The following is a 15142-nucleotide window of genomic DNA, read 5'->3' as shown; positions in this document are numbered from 1 at the left end:
GCCATTTTTTTTCTTTTTGCGTTGACTCCGCCTAGAAGCTGGAGTTTGTTTTATGACATGATTTTTTTGTTACACTGAAGTTCCCGGCCAGATCGAGAATGGACACTTTGGATGACCATAAAATATCTATATGCTCACATAAAAGATGTCTTTTATAAAGTTGATGGGCTGAGTAAGTTATGGTGTTTTTTTTTTTTTTTTTGCACGGCCTCCGAGTTAGTTTGGCTTTTGATCATCCGAGGAACCGGGATGCCGGTTTTGTTTTTCACGCTGGCTCTGCCTAATGGCTGGAGCTTGTTTTGTGGAATTACACTACTTCAGGACAGTTGTGGTTAAATATGTTTGTTCTTTGTGCTTATGCCTCCTAGTAGAATGATTACCTCATCTGCAGCACTCATAACATCCAGCTCACTGAACAATTGTTTGTCTGTCCAAGGAAACTGAACGGCTTTATATCAGCTGGAGTATATTTTGTGGAGGAACACACCTTCAAAACAGTTCTGTGAATGAATCTACATGTTTTTTCTGTTATTCTGCCTGTTGGCAGGGGTATGTTTTACAAAGTGTTTCCTGTTATTGTAATTGTGCCTCACAAAATTTGTGCAGAAGCACCGGACTCCAGCAATCCGATGGCAAAGTCGTCGCGGGAGCTCTCGTAGGCGTACATGGACTCTTTGAGTTTAGAGGGATTGTTGCTGGTTGGCGCTGTTGTGGGTGGGGTAATGCGCACGTTTTTCTTTTTTCTGTTTGTTTTGTTCCGGGGGAAGTTCGGGGTTTGATTGTTGCATTAATGGGGAATGTGGTCTGTGTAATCTTGTTTTTGACACACTCATTTTTTTATTTTTTATTATATCAATATGTCAAATGTTAATATGAGTGGATTGTCTCTCTCCACATGGAATGTAAATGGGTTGGGGCACCCCATAAAAAGAAGGAAGGTTATTTCTATTCTTAAGCGCAAGAAATTTGATATAGTGTTTCTTCAAGAAACGCATCTTTCCCCGCAAGAAGCTGAAAAATTTGGGAAGATATGGGGTGGGCATGTTTTCTTTAGTGCTGGCTCAAGTAAGAGCAGGGGAGTCATTACACTGATAAGTAAGCATCTACAATTCAAATGTCTCAAACAGACTAAAGATAAATTAGGAAGAGTCATTGTTGTGTTAGGAGAAATTATGGGGCAAAGGTTGATTTTGGCTAATATTTACGCACCTAACGTTGATGATCAGGGCTTTTTTTATTGATCTTGAAGGGATGTTGCAAGCTGCTGGCACCCCTCATGATATAATATTGGGAGGAGACTTTAATCTTTTGATAGACTCAGTCCTTGATCATAGTGAAGCAAAAGTGTGTAAACCCCCTAGAGCTACACTGACACTTCACAAGATCTGTAAAAACCTTGGTCTTGTAGATATCTGGTGACTTTTGAACCCATCTGGTAGGGATTATACATTTTTTTCATCAGTTCATAAGATTTACTCTAGAATAGATTTTTTTTTTATATCGAAGTCCCTCATTTCATCTGTTGTTGATTGCTCAATTGGAAATATCTTAGTCTCAGATCACACCCTGGTGAGTTTAGAGATATTATACGAAAAGGAAATCATATAGTTGCCACTTTAATGTGTCCCTTTTGCAAAATCCTGATTTTCAACAAATGTTAAAGACTGAAATCAGTGTTTATATAGAGACCAACTGGTCCTCAGGATCCTCTGTGGGCATGGCTTGGGAGGCACTTAAGGCGGTTCTTAGGGGTCGGATCATAAAATATGCCTCATTTATCAAAAAATTCAAAGCACGAGAACTTGTGGAGTTGGAAGGAAATATTAAAAGTGCCGAGGCAGAGCTGAAGCGCCGTATGTCATCTGATGGCCTCAGAGAATTGACCTGATTGAAATACAGGTATAATACTATTCTGTCGCAGAAAGTGGAGTTTTGGTTGTTCAGGGCAAGACAGTCATACTTTGAGTCGGGTGACAAAGCAGGGAAAGCTTTTGGCTAGATATATAAAGCAGAGAGAGTCTTTTTCTACCATTCCCTCAGTGAAATCTGCTGGTGGTGAAATTTTGACCTCAGCCATTGATATTAATAATGCCTTTAAAGAATTCTATCTTGATCTCTATAGTTCCACGTCTTCGTCTACTGATGAACATATTAGAAACTTTGTGGAACCATTAGATCTCCCTAAACTGACGAATGAGCAAAAAAACTCTCTTGATTCTGAGATAACCCTGGAGGAACTTGACGAGGTAATCAAGTCCCGGTAAGGCTCCGGGACCAGATGGTTTTGCCGCTGAATTTTTTAGATCTTATGCTACAGAACTGGCTCCACTTTTGTTAGAAGTTTATACTGAATCATTAAAGAATGGAAAGCTTCCACCAACCATGACACAAGCCCGGATCAGTCTGATTCTTAAAAAGGACAAAAATCCAAGCGAGTGTAAAAGTTACCGTCCAATTTCCCTGATCCAGCTAGATGTAAATATTCTGGCTAAAATTTTGGCTAACCAATTAAGTAAAGTTATGACATCTCTTATACATATAGATCAGGTGGGATTTATTCAGCTCTTCTGATAACATCAGGCATCTCATCAATATCATGTGGTCAGTAGCGAATGATCAGACTCCGGTCGCTGCCATCTCACTTGACGCCGAAAAGGCGTTTGATATGGTAGAATGGGATTATCTTTTTAAGATTTTGGAAATGTATGGGTTCAGGAGTACATTCATTGGTTGGATCAAGTTACTTTATAGACACCCTGTAGCAGCGGTACAAACAAATGGATTAATTTCAGATTATTTACTCTGGATAGGGGCACCTGTCAGGGTTGCCCTCTTTCCCCATTATTGTTCTGTCTTGCCCTGGAACCATTAGCAGCCGCTATAAGAAAAGATGATGATTTCCAGGGGTGGTGGTGGGAGGTGTGGCGCATAAGCTTCTGCTTTACGCAGATTATATTTTATTATTCGTCTCCGACCCCACTAGATCTATGCCTTGCCTCCACAGAATTATTAATTCCTTTTCCAAGTTCTCAGGATACAAAGTCAATTGGTCTAAATCCGAAGCTTTGGCTTTGACAGCATACTGTCCAGTAACGGCCTTCCAGCCAGGTGCCTTCCAGTGGCCCAAACAGGGCATTAAGTATTTGGGCATTTTATTCCCAACAAATTTGTCTGATTTAGTCAGAGTTAATTTTGACCCTTTAATAAAACGGTTTTCGAGCGATGTAGACAGGTGGGCTTCATTACATTTATCGATGATTGGGAAGGTTAATGTTATTAAAATGAACTGTATTCCATAATTTAAATACTTGCTACAGTCTCTCCCTGTAGATGTCCCCCTCTCTTATTTCAAGCAATTTGATAGCATAGCGAAATCTTTCATTTGGAGTGGTAAGCGCCCCAGACTACATTCAATAAATTACATAGGCCGATTGACAAAGGTGGGCTAGGCCTACCCAAGATTTTGTTATATTATTATGCATTCGGTCTCAGACATTTGGCTCATTGGTCGCTTCCACCTGAAAGAGCCCCTCCCTGGTTCTGCATTGAACAAGAACTTCTTGCCCCTATTTTGCCATTGCACAGCCTTTCCATCAAACTAATTAGAGAAGTTAAATCACACCCCATTATTTCACATTTACACTTAGTATGGACAAAAGTGTCCAGAGTGTTTAATTCAGATATTTATCTAAATGTTGCCTCGAGCCTATGGTTAAACCCCAAACTATGCATTAATAAGTCCCCTTTTTGTTGGTCAGAATGGATTGCGAGGGGGGTTAATTCACTCGGTGATCTTTACGAGAGCGGTGTGATGAGATCCTTTGAAAATCTGGTTCAATATTTTGGGATCCCCAGATCTCAGTTTTTTAGGTATCTTCAGTTAAGCCATTTGCTCTGTACTATTTTTGGGAATAGCATACACCCCCCTAAAGCAGCAGATACTCTAGGAGTGGTGATTTCTGCTTTTGGAAAGGGTCATGAGGCATCAGTGTATTACTCCTTATTAATTCAGAGTCTGGGGGACGGAGTCTCAACCACTCTCAAGAGATTATGGGAGAAAGATTTAAACCTGGAATTGGAGGAGAGAGAATGGGCTAGGATTTTAAAAAACATAAAAACTGCATCGAGAGATGCAAGAGTGCGCCTTATACAATTCAAGATTTTACATCGGTTCTATTGGACCCCCTCTAAATTGTATAGGCTTGGTCTTAAAGACACACCCACTTGGTGGCGATGCCAATCAGAGGAAGGAGACATGGCTCATGTTTTTTGGTGGTGCGCTGAGATTCAGGAATTTTGGTTGAAGGTACAGAGTGTTCTGTGTGACGTGTTGGGCATTCGGATTTCGTTTTGCCCCAGACTCTGTGTTTTGGGTGATGGGGCGGTCATCGACGTAGGTGATAAATACATAAACAATTGGATCCTCACTAGTGCGATGATAGGCAGGCAGATTGTTTTAAGGGGTTGGAAGTCGGTGGGAGCACCCTCAATTCGGGAGTGGTGCGAAGAGATGGGAAGGGTGGCAGCCTTCGAAGAGGTATCATGTAGAAGGCTGGGGATATGGGATTCTTTTATTGGGAAATGGGGTAGATATTTTTTTGGGGGACTCTCGCAGTGGGTCTGTGGAGAGAGAGGTATAGTTTAGAGTTGTATGTTTATTATAGGTGTATGTATGTGTGTATATGTGTATGTATGTGTGTATATATATATATATATATATATATATATATACAGTATGTATGTGTGTGTATGTGTGTGTATATATATATATATATATATATATATATATATATATATATATATATATATGTATGTGTGTGTGTGTATATATATATATATATATATATATATATATATATATATATATATATATATATATATATGTATATATATATATATATATATATATATATATATATATATATATATATATATATATATTTATTTATTTATTTATTATTTTATTCTCTGTAAATGTGTGTACTTATGTAAGACCACTGGGATGTTCGTTTGGGGTGGGGTTCTTGATCGGGGAGGGGAAGTAGTGGGTGTTAATGTTGAATCACTGTATATATGTTTTGTTTTTCTTTGTTTTGAAAATTAATCAAAATGTTAATCACAAAATCAGAGTATTCTTTGTTTTTTATCATTAACACTAGAACTACCGGAATTCTGTATCTACTAGAATGGCCATAGCAGTCATTTTGACCGCTAGATTCCAAACTCTATAATCTCAGTCTCAATTGAAAAAATACCCAATTGAGAGATTTCATTCAGTTCAGACACTTCTATTCTATTCAACCATTGTACTGATCAGCCAATTCAATCTAGCAATTTGCATTTGTGAGCAAATTAGCGAGAGCACTCGAGACCGCTAGCAACGTTTCTTTGACAGAGACAAATGACAGTTGCTATGCAACCATCAACCGTGGGAAAGATTAACATTAGAAGTCCTGTGCGGTCAATATGACCGTGCCTGGTAGTTATAGGTATAATTGATCATTATTTTCTTTGTCTTTTGTGTAATTTATATAAAAAACTTTATAAATGAAAATACAGACACTTTTAGGAAAAGTCAGGTACCAGCAGGATTGTATTTTTTTATTCGACAAAGTTATTACTAAAATAATATTTTCATAATATGCAAAAGCATAAACATTTTACTTTGTTCCCTAGGCTCTGCATTTAACTTTAATTTAAAGAAGCAGCAGCAGAATAAATGATTCTATCAGTATACAGTATAGTACCTACTGACATGTTGCATCTTTACTTTGCTACTTTGCAGATGAGACAAGAGTGAGGGCAGATGAGAACAGCAGGACAATTAAAGACCTAGAGCAGCAGCAGGCAGGGGCAACTGGTCGGACCATTACTAATTTAGGAGACCCGGACACAGGCCCTAAACAAGTAAAGCTACCTCAATACACGAGACAGAGACAAACAGCAAGAGTGAAATATAATGGAGACACCAGGAAAGAGTACAATATGATGAAGAGACCAGGAAAGACACAGAGACAGATAACAAATAGTCAAATATGATGCAGACACCATGAAAGACAAAGAGTATGGTGCGCATTAACAGAAAAGTGTAGATACAGGAGTTGTTACTGAAACAGAATAAAGTGTTCTTCCAAAACATGCAATTTGTCAGTAATGCATTTAGCTGTATTTTGTGCTTGGTGGGTCTGTGTCTGGGCTAAGCCCCTAGTCTCTTCAAACTCTAAAAACGCCCCTGATGGATGTAGAAAGGAAGTCCCACCTTGCAGGTATCTTACAGTCACCTTTTAGATACAGACATCGCCTGTCAATCAATTTGCTAACGCACATGTGCATTAGCCAAACAAGCCGGGAAAATTGCATGTTTTAGCAAAATATGAGGTAAAGAAGCACAATTTATGATTTCAATATTATCAAATTTTATTGCTGATTTGAAATATGTTCTTTGATCGTAATCTTGACCAACCGTTTTTGAGATTTCGTTGTTCCCCATTCAAGTTGATAGGAGCTGCACTGGCATGACTGGAAATAGCCTCCCGAGAGCGTACCAAAGATGGCCGACAGTGCACTGACTTGCTAGAAAGACTTTAGTTAATAATCAATGCCTGAGAAATCAAAGGTAAATTGATTGATTGTTATGTAATATTATGTTATGTTTTATGTAATATCTGTTCTTTTGGCCTAAATAATTCCAACCTATCAGCCTTTGTGGCCCCCAACAAGCATAGTTGTGAATGCATATAGGCTATTTGCAACAATATACAGTATATTTTTATATACAGTGGGGTCCAAAAGTCAGAGACCACACTGAAAACCTGGGATTTTTCAAATATTTGTTTATTTTAAATGTGGAAATAAACAGACAGTTTTAGGATTTTGAAAAACAAACAAACAATGAAAAGTTAAAATGTGGAAATATTGTGGGCCCTGGGTAGCAGGGTAAAAAGACTCTGGCTACCACCCCTGGAGTTCGCTAGTTCGAATCCCAGGGCATGCTGAGTGACTCCAGCCAGGTCTCCTAAGCAACCAAATTGGCCCAGTTGCTAGGGAGGGTATAGTCACATGGGGTAACCTCCTGTGGTCGCTATAATGTGGTTCGTTCTCAGTGGGGCACGTGGTGAGTTGAGTGCGGATGCCGCGGTGGATGGCGTGAAGCCACCACACGCGCTATGTCTCTGTGGTAATGCGCTCAACAAGCCATGTGATAAGATGCGCGGGTTGATGGTCTCAGACGCAGAGGCAACTTGGATTCATCCTCCGCCACCCGGATTGAGGCGAATCACTATACGACCATGAGGACTTAAAAGCGCACTGGGAATGGGTGATAAAGGAAAAAAAAAATGTGGAAATATTATGCTGCACTATTTCTAATCAAATATAAGCAAATACAAATTTCCTTTGTACTAAAGATGCTGCTTGGAACATTCTCAAATCATGCTGGAATAACATGCATCATCAGGTTTTGCACAAACTTATGGAGTCCATGCCAGCTCAAGTGCATACTGTCATTAAAGCAAAAAGGGGGCACACCAAATACGGAATTTCTGAAATTTATACACTCAAAAAAATTATTTTAAAATTTACGCATTCTGTTGTAAAATTCCATCAAACTGAATTGAGTAATTTGTAATAAAATTCATTTGTAATAAAATATTTAAGTTTTATTAATTTAATTTTGTTAAACATTACACAATTCAATTTGATGGAAATTTGTTATGAAACTGGAATGTGAAAATCTAAAAATGCCTAAAATATTTATTAGTGTAATAATATTTCAATTAATATCAACTTGAAGATTCTTTGGTATCCTGTCAATACTCTACTCTCAAAAATCTTTCCAGTAATTATCATCTTCTTCATTGCCTGTGGTAGGGGAGAATAAAAAGGTGAGAAAAAAAAGTGAATTTCGAATTTGCGTTGCATGTAAATTCAATGGACAAAATTCTAAATTATATAGAAATCAATAAAAGTCAGGCAACCAGTTTTTACTTAGGTATAAATATGATATGTTCTTCTGAAAAATGCAATAGACCCACGGAATTTGCCAATTGCTTTTCTAAATGTCTTTTTCCAAAAATACAGGATTCTGCTGGTCGACTTGATACTTCTAATTGTGCTTTTTGCATTGCATTTCTAATTCCACTGTTTATTCTCACAAGTATAAATTTAAAACATTTGGCTTTAGCCTGTCCAAGAATGTACTGTACTTCTATCAAGCCATTTCTCATTAAACTTACATTTTCCCATAATGTCTACTCAAATAGCAACTGTTTATTTTTCTTTTTAACAAATAGTTTGTTGGATTGCTACTTTATGAAATGCAATGTGTACGGTACAACGGGGCTAAAGTCTCTGCAGGGTAAAAGGCTCTATTGATTTTTTTTTTTTTTAAAACACTAAATAGCAACAAAATCTACCACAGTGCTTTCCTAAACACCTGTTTGTCACTATGCACTGGAAAATATTCCTGTTCCATGAGATCTTTGCTTGTGGTTTCTAAAGGCTGATTTTGAGGCAGTTTGATCTAATTTGTTATATTTTTTATAATGCTACAGATTTATGAAAATCCCTGAAATTAACATGTGTCATTTGAGACAAAATATTTATTTATCATTTTCAGTTTGGTTTAAGGTCATTAAATCAAACATTTTTCAATAACTGTCCAATAAGTGAAATGATAGTATTTGGGGTAAAAAGACCCCTGTTGCATGGGTGAAAGGCCCCTATTAAACACATAGTTCTTTTTTAAGTGGGTTGAATAGGTTTGTTATGAAAAATGTTCAAAGTGTGCTCCCATTGACTCATCCAATCATAATAGTGATTAGTTTGTTTATAGAATACATGAGATGTAATAAAATGCCAAATGTGTTTGACATTAACAGGAAATGATAAACCCTTTTCTTAAGTAGTTATTTTGAGGAAGTATTATCTTAATTTTGTTACTCAAAAAAGCTTCTTGCTGTCTCAAATTTCTTTGCATTAGTTGACAAATTGTGCCCTAACTATTGCCCCGGTATCTACACAATATCACTTTAAACCCCCTAGGGGCCTTTTGCCCCAAGTGAGGAAGCCTTTTACCCAGGGCAAAAGGCCCCTAGGGGGTTTAAAGTGATATTTAAACTCTTTTAAACTCCCTCACCACCTCTTTTTTCTTTTTTACCTTGATACATTTTGTGACCAGAAAAATGCAACATTTCCTTAAGGGGTGCCCTACAGCCCCGTTGTACCCTACAATCTACTGTGGTTGTTCAATGGCGGATATTTATTCAAAAAAATTATCATAGTTATCAATCGTTGTAAAATAAAAACAATTTCAAAAGAAGAAGAAGAGCATAAATGACAACTGCAAAAAATATATTTAAGATATAAGTCTTATGGCCTTATATTTTGAAATGTAATTTAAGAAAGTATTAAATGTGGTTGACAAATCCTTTGTAACTGGTACAATAAAACAAAGATAACAATACCTTGCACTTTCTGTTGGAAAACCAGAAACTGTTGAGCACAGCACTGTTCGTAGTTCTGATACTGATATACTTCTGTCTAACGTTAACTATATTAACATAAATTGTTCATTTCATGCTAAAATTGGAAGGACATGCCATTGGCAGTTGACTTGATGCATATTTGCATAATCAGAGTCTGGTTCTCATGGTCTTGGTCGAGTTCTTGTGTTGTTGGTAGCAGAGTCAAGTGCTCTTGTTGTTGATGTAACAAGTATATCAAGTTACTTTATAAATCACTTGGCAATTTGAATGAATTTCTCAATGCCAATGGGCCTGTGCAACTAGATTCGGTTAAGGAGGTGGAGGTGTGTTTCAGAAACCTCAATCAGTCCTAAGTCAGTTAACCACGTCAAGAATAATCCTACCACATTGGTTGGATTTGTTTAAAAAAGCAGTCCTTTCCATTTATTCTCATTCCTTGTGTTGAGACTAGAAGCTTCCTTAGGTTCTCTTGTTGGGTTGACTCGCCATCAGATTAACTGAAGAAATCAAACTCCATTCATGCATCAAGGGGGTAACAAAAGACCTGTGCCCAGTTGCATAAAGCACCTTAATTTTTTCCCTTAAATGTAAAATTGAAGGCGTTATTTCCCCTTAACTAAGGGAATGACTTAAGGGTGTTGCATATGATCCCTTAGACACTTCTCTTAGGTAAGGGAAAGTGTTAAGGGTTTTACTACAGTGAGCCAGGTTTTACCGTAATAAAATTCTATTGTTACCATGGACACATTCGTCATTTTAACACAAATAATACTTTAACTTTTTACTGTTTTTTATTTTCATTTTAGTGACTAATAAAGTTTCTCAGTATCATTATTGATGTGTAAATTATTGTCCGACCTTTTCCGAATTATCGCATAAATGACATTTTCACCTGGCACCTGTTACTTTTCTCAGCGCTGTTGTGGATGCACCAATCAAAGTCCTTTGTGATAACTGCAGATTCCTGCTTAAACATTTTTAAAACTCTTTTTCTGGAGTTTACAAGGGCAGATTTTAATTTGTTTCTCAGGTACAATTCTCAAAATTAACAGATTTAAACACTTTTTTTGTGTGAATTAAAAAATGTCTTGAGTTTATCATACGGAGCAATTAATGGAGGTTTCTGCTTTTATGGCTGGTGAGTGTCCACTTCAGGAAGACACCTTTGATAGTGAGTAGTGAGGTGAATTTTAAGTGTTAGATGTGATATTGGATTGCCTTTCTTCGTGTTAGCGATTCCCCATAGTAATCCTGGACTTGTTTATTATCGCTAAGATGGTCTAAAGAGCTCTCTCTATCACGAAAAATGTGCATTGGTATGCTGTACTCTTCAACTGGTTCTTCTTTCTCCTTTTTTAGGAACCTTGTAACTCTTAGCCAAACACTTAAGGTTAAGTTTTACTACCCTTAAGGTTTACTTAGGAAAATGGCAGTTAAGGGGCTTTATGCAACGCTTAAGGGAATACTTAAGTTAAAAAAAAACCTATACATAAACAAAAAGGGCTCTTCATGGCCAAATATACACACAAACAAGTCAATGAGAGTTAACTTCAATATTAGCGGTCACACACAGCTGACTCTCTCTCTGCTGTCTTTTTCTGCTGACTGATGCATCTGTCGGCCTTTTCAGGTCTCCCTCCACCATCACTATAACAAGACATAGGTGTTAGTGATTATGACAGCCCAGGTAACGAGCCTTACCGGTCCCCCTCTCCCGCAGACAGATACACGATCACGCCTCCATCCCCACATACCCCCACTGCCCGACTCAGTCCGGGGCAACATCCAGCATGCAACCCCCCCCCCCCCCCATTTCTGGAGAGAAAATCAGCCACAGCCATCTGCACCCATGGTCTTTGAATCACCTCAAATTTAAACAGCTGAAGTGCCAGGTACCAACAGGTGATCCACGTGTTGGTATCTTTCATGCTGTGGAGCCATTTGAGTGGAGCATGATCTGAGCAGAGGGAGAAGGCCCACCCCAGCAGGTAGTAGCAGAGGGTGATGACAGCCCACTTGATCGCCAGACATTCCTTTTCAATGGTACTGTACTTCGTCTCCCTCAAGGAGAGCTTGTGACTGATGAACAGTGGCCTTTCCTCCTCCCCCCACCTCCTGTGAGAGCACCTCCCCCAGCCCCCTGTCAGATGCATCTGTCTGCAAAATAAAGGGGAGAGAGAAATTAGGAGCATGTAAAAGCAGCACAATTAGGAGCACAAAGTGCAGACTTTACTTTTAGGAAAGCCCGTTGGCATGACTCCATCCACTGGACCAGATCGGGGGCCCCCTTTCTAGTAAGATCAGTCAATGTGCTGGTGATGTCAGAGTAACTAGGCACAAACATTCGGTAGTAGCCAGCCAGCCCCAGAAACTGTCTTACCTCCTTTTTGGTCTTGGCCCTCGGGCAGGCCACGATCGCTGTGGTTTTGTTCACCTGGGGTCGCACCTGCCCGTGACCTAAGTGGAACCCCAGATATGAACTTCCACACGCCCAATTGCGCACATCTTCGGGGTTGGCCGTGAGCCCCGCAGCAACCTCAGGACAGCTCTCAGATGTTGCATGTGCCGCCGCCAGTCATTACTATAAATAATAATATCATCTAAATATGCAGCGGTATGTGCTGTATGTGGTCTGAGAATTTTGTCCATGAGACGCTGAAACGTGGCAGGGGCCCCGAACAAACCGAACAGAATAGTCACAAATTGGTGTAAGCCAAAGGGTGTGGAAAAAGCAGTTTTTTCTCAGGAGATTGAAGTTAAAGGGATCTGCCAACAACCCTTTGTTAAGTCCAGTGTTGAATAAAATTGAGCCATGCCCATCCGATCAAGCAACTCATCAATCCGAAGCATCAGGTACGCGTCAAATTTGGACACCGTGTTCATTTTGTGATAGTCTACACAGAACCGGACCGTCCCGTCGCTCTTAGGTACCAGAACCACCGGGCTGGCCCAATCGCTGTGCAACTCTTCTATTATGCCCATCTCGAGCATTGCCTCCAATTCTTCCTGAAAAACCCTTTTCTTGTGTTCAGGAAGGCGATAGGGGCCGCTACGAACCACCACCACGGGGGTCGTCTCGATATGGTGTTCTATGAGGTTTATGTGACCGGGGAGAGGCGAGAACACATCCGCGAATTCCGCTTGCAACTTGGCCACGTCTGTGAGCTGCTATGGTGAGAGGTGGTCTCCACACGGGACCGGGGTGAATGAATTAGGTTTGAGAGTCACCTCCGGCCCGAGCTCCGCCCTCCCCCATAGGGACCACCTCCTTCCATGATTTTAGGAGGTTGAGGTGGTAAATTTGACGTGCCCCACCCCTATCCATTCGCCTAACCTCATAATCGAGATCTCCAACTCGCCGTGTGACCTCAAAGGGCCCTTGCCACTTGGCAAGTAATTTAGAGCTTGAGGTGGGTAGCAATACAAGCAATTTATCTCCTGGTCCGAATTCCCATGGTCGAGTGCCTCTGTCATACAGTCGGCTTTGATGTTCCTGAGCTTGGAGCAAATTCTCCTGTGTTAATTGACCCAAAGTGTGGAGTTTTGCTCTAAGATCAAGAACATACTGAATTTCATTTTTACTGTTTGAAGGTCCCTCCTCCCAAGCTTGCCATATGGCGTCGAGCACGCCACGTGGCCGATACCCATACATCAGCTTGAATAGGGAAAACCCTGTGGAGGCTTGTGGCACCTCTCGCACTGCAAATAACAGGGGTAGGAGAGAAAGAGAGAGAAAAGAGAGAGAGGAAAGAGCCTCTGGATCGCTGCCTCCTGGAAATGAAGTCCAAAAAGGATGTTTCATATTCTATAGCACATCATGCACAATGATCCAACATAACAGTTATCATAATGGGAACTTGCTGTAAATGTATGGTCTATTATAGGCTATTTAAAAAAGTAAACATGAAAACAACTATGAGCACAAAACAACTGATGCAACCACTAATATGGATAAGGTAACATTCAAAAATATCAAACCAGTGTTTTAGCCGGCAGATATTGTAATTCATTTATTGTATAAAATTACAATATTTACTAAAATACATGTGACAGCCTGCTCCAACCTGTACATTTATGAAAATGCCCTTGTTCAGCCTTTCTGTTCAACTATCGTATGCCAATGTGGTTAATTGTGTTCACCTGTTTAGCTAAAAGCTTTTGCAAAAAATATGATGATATTGGAATTTTAGTTTGGGATTGTGTATGTTTTTTTTATTTTATTTTATTTTTTTATTATGAAAGTGCAATTTTGTTTTGTTATAATTGTATGACGGTTATAATAACAACATGTTTAATACATATTTTAAATAAATTTTCTTAGTCTAAATCTATTCTATTTTACAGTTATGGCAAACGAATGTCGTAAAATCATGTAGAGTCAAGCGCTCGCACTGCTAACGATAGTGAGCAATAATAGTGAGCAACAGCGGTGTAAAAGTATCATTATATGATAAGCCTTCAGTCACATCAGCCTTTCCTGGGTATATTTAGATAGACATTTTATAGTATAGGGTCCAAAAGTTTGAGACCACACTGAACACCTGTTTTTTTTATTTATTTTTTTTATCTGGAAATAAACAGACAGCTGCTAATATTGTCAGCTTCTTGATCAATCGCTGTGTTTTTGCACCACCACTTGCATTTTAAGGACCTACTAAGCTGAGATATTTTTCTGTTTTTCTTCAAATGTGTTCTGGTGAAGACAGAAAGTCATACACACCTGGGATATCATGAGGGTGAGTAAATAATGAGAGAATTTTCATTTTTGGGTGAACTATCCCTTTAAAACTTCAGATGTCTGTCCTGTTAGATGGGGTTAGATGAGTCAATTTGAACAAGGTAGACATTCATTGGGTAAAATTAGCCACACATGGTCTGTGAATGATATCTTGGTAACATATTTGTAAACTTATAATGATGATTTTATTTCTGTGAACATAAATATTTTTACATTTCAAGATTGCAACAATTATCCCCTTATTTTCCCACAACAGTGTGGGTGCTTGACCATATGAATTCACAGAAGAGTTACACACTTCAAATAATTCCTATCATTATTTTGCTGAATGGATGATGGACACAACTAAAAATGCACTATTATTATTGTAAAAATGACATATTTATCACAAATGAATGCATATTATTGAGAGAATGCAATATGTAACACTTAATATATTGAAATAAAATTATATATATGATGATTTAGAACTAAGTTTTGCCAAGGCTGTTTGATGTGCATTTCTGGACATGAGGAAATGGTACAAGTGCAATAAATAACAATTAAGATTTTAGTTATTAAAAATGTGGCTTTTCGGCCCACAGAAGTGTCTGGCATATAAACAGTCTTAATTATCTTTTTATAAGCCTAATAAAATAAATTATAAATACATGCCATATTTTTTTTTTTTTACTAAGGATTTAAGGGAATAGTTCACCCAAAAATGAAAATTTTCTCATTATTTACTCACCCTCATGCCATCCCAGATTTGTGTGACTTTCTTCTGCTGAACACAAATAAAGATTTTTAGAAGAATATCTCAGCTCTGTAGGTCCATAAAATGCAAATGAATGGTGACCAAAATTGTGATGCTCCAAAAAGCACATAAATGTAACTTTTGGGTGACAACTCTTTTTTTTTTTTTTTTTTTTTTTTTATA

The sequence above is a fragment of the Myxocyprinus asiaticus genome, chromosome 15, assembly GCF_019703515.2.
Source record: "Myxocyprinus asiaticus isolate MX2 ecotype Aquarium Trade chromosome 15, UBuf_Myxa_2, whole genome shotgun sequence".
In the NCBI taxonomy this organism is placed as follows: Eukaryota; Metazoa; Chordata; class Actinopteri; order Cypriniformes; family Catostomidae; genus Myxocyprinus; species Myxocyprinus asiaticus.
Note: the sequence above shows the minus strand (reverse complement) of the source record.